The sequence below is a fragment of the Zonotrichia leucophrys genome, chromosome 2 (assembly GCF_028769735.1).
Source record: "Zonotrichia leucophrys gambelii isolate GWCS_2022_RI chromosome 2, RI_Zleu_2.0, whole genome shotgun sequence".
NCBI lineage: Eukaryota > Metazoa > Chordata > Aves > Passeriformes > Passerellidae > Zonotrichia > Zonotrichia leucophrys.
The window spans coordinates 69,632,385-69,635,503 of NC_088171.1; positions in this window are offsets into that span (position 1 = coordinate 69,632,385).

Below are 3,119 nucleotides of genomic sequence, written 5' to 3' on the forward strand. Positions count from 1 at the left end.
CCTTTAAAACCTGGAGTTCTTCACCCTCCAGTAAATCCACTCAAAGCACAGCAATTAAAACTCCAAGCCCAAAAAGCAGATTCAAAGAATCTTTCAAGTGTCCTGAGTGAAAGCCACAGGCGAAATTCTCTACAGGGACAAACAGGTGAGATCCCATTAAAGTCCTCACCACAAGTAATTAAAGCAGAGCTATGGTGATGAGCATACAAGCAGCAACTGGGACACCTCTAAATGTAAAAGTATGCTGCAAATACTGCTGGTTATGAAAAGCATGCTGCTGTAACATGATTTCAGATAGTGATATCCTGTTTGGGTCAAGTGGGAGAGTCAACTTTGTCTTGTCAAGTGAGCTCCATTTGTAAAACTTCTCCTGAGGCACTTGCTTCCTTCCAAAGGCTCAGCAATTTTTAATTTATTCTCTTCCTTGAAGATGTGTTTTTTGTGAAAGTGATGAGAGTGTACAGCACCACTCCCACCTTTTCCAAGATTGCTTTTGGTGTTATTTTGATGCCTCGGGAGTCTCATTTCAGCCTTATAATAACCCACTTACATACGAACAACTCGTAGTTGTCACCGAGGGATGTTTCATATCTCCAGGCTTCCCATACCAAAAAACCTTGAAGCTTATTCTCTGTTTACATTTCTCTGATGTGGAGCAGTGGTGCTTTCCTGTACGCTGCTTAAAATTTTCCTTCCTAATAAATTGAATTTGGCAGGTCCTTGCAGTTGTCTGCATGCACAATTGTATCACGGGAAAGGTAAAGGCTTTTTGTGAGTGACTCAGTGATTAGAGAGGGGTGCTGGATGCATCAAAGCCTTCTGTGCACACAAGTCCTGCCACCCCAGGAGCCCCCTGTGCTAGAAACACTACCATTAGGGACTGCTTGCAAGCACATGCATTTCCTCAGCTCTCCTCAGCACCAGCAGGGGCAAGGAGCCCTCAGCAGTGATGGAGAGTCTCCAGGGCCTCTCACATGGTCTCCCAACAATGTCCTCTTCTGAATAACCAGGATCACCTTAAAATCCCTGGGTGAAGGTCTGTTATCAACCCTGGTTTTTGTAAGGAGCTGGGAGAGCTGATCTTGCCACTAACCATTTTTAGGTCTGATATTAAACTAGAATGTAGCTGCCATTGCAAAGAGTTTTCCCTGCTCTTTGATATGTGTTGCTTATGCAATGTTACACCTCTGGTTTCAAATTGCCTGGATAAGAACTGGGAATTTACTGGATGGTACAAGACACTACAATGAGCAAGTTTTACTCACCATAGCCTTGGATCCAGACAAGCAACAGAAACTGCAAAGATTTTAAGTGGGAATATGGATAACACAATTCAGTTTTTTTGCTTCTCAAGCTGAATATGATTTTCCTCTTATTTTGTTTAGCTTTGGCCTGCCTCAGACTTGAGATTTCATTCACAGATGCATAGCCCTTATGTCTAAAAAATCTTCCAGATTACTAACTCATGTTTTCTAGAAGGTATTCTGATCTGGATTTGAAGGAATCAAGAGCTGACCAGTGTATTCTCAGGTTGTTCTGAAGTTCAGTCCACCAGTTCAAACTGAAATGTTCTCCTGTTTGTATCTTAAAAGTACCTGGATACAACTTTCAGACACTGGCAGCTGCTAGGCTATTGATTCTTCCAGACCAACAGGCAATCCAATAAGCAATTTCTTATTCTTTTGAAGGCATTTATCCACAGTATTTTATTACCTTCTACTCACTTAGTAAGATATTACTGGAAGTTCTTCTGATTCCTCTCTCATTTACACAGAAAATGAAGAATAACTCGAAATCAATGTCATTAAATTTGTCATGAAAGCAAGGTTTTTGACTGGTAAAAGTTTAGAAGGGATCCTGTGTGCTACTCAGAGTGATTTATTCAGGTTAATCTTCCTCTTCACCACCACAGATGTTATGTTGAAAGAAAAACATTTGTGTTTTGAAGTAAACTGCTATGGAGAAGTCTCACATACTTAACTCTGTCATACTTAACTCTCTCATATCACTCAACAAGTGCCAGCCTTGCCAACACTCCCAAACAACCTGATAAATCAGGGAGATTTTGCCCTATTCTTACCCCAAAAGAGATGCTCTCTGACCTGTTCACTCAAGGGATGCAAATATATTTTGCAGCAAAAATGGGCAGAGGGAAGACAACTCTTCTGGCCTTGGCAGCATCCACCCCAGTAAGGATATCAGATCAAACTGGAGGAGTGAGAAACACCAACAACAGAGCCCAAAGGTGAAGGGGTGCTTTTCCCTCATCATCTTGTGGCTACAGGAGACCCCCTGAGCCCAAATGCAGAGAAGCTGTTTGGTTTGCAGGTGCTCTGTGTACAGGGCAAGTTGCCTTTGGAGAGGCAATAGGGGGTGTCCCAGCTCCCCCCAGTAGCAAATGAAGTTCAGAGGGGTGGTAGGATAGAGGGGAAAAAAAGTCACCTTTGCTGTTTGGATTTTCTGTCGGATTTTTGCTTCCTCCAGAGGTTAAACTGCCAAGACAAATCTCCTACCTCCAGCAATTAAATCTCCTACCTTCAGCAATTACCTCTGGCAATTTAAAAAAAAAAAGAGGACTACCTACCTACTCCTTCCTAAAAGGAAAGGCTATGCATGTGCAACCACAGGAATGAAAATCTCTTGTCTCTTCTATCCCGAGCTGTTGAATTGGAAAATATGATTACTACAAGTCCCTGGACAAAGCACAACTTCCAGCACTGCTTGCCTGCCTCATTCCCATCTTGTTTTGAACCTGAAGGAATTACATAAAACATATTTGCAAAGGAGTCCTGTGCTGATGGGAAGGGGTGCACATAGTTGCTCACCTGATTACCCCTCTGATGACTCCTAGTCAGCTGATATACCTCAGCAAATGAGCTGAACTCTGATCTCAGCCAGAACAGTCCAGCTTTACTGGGTTTGATTAAATTCTTCAGGTATAACTGCTCATTTATATTAAGGAAATTGTCTACAAAGATGTTTACAAGCTCATTTCATGTTCTTCTCAGCATAGCAAAGAGTTCAGTAATTTACCACTCTTACTTTCCTGTCTTTCTAGCTGACCCTGCTGTCCAAGTAGTTGTTACACAGATTTAAGCAACTCTCCTTCCCCTCCTTCA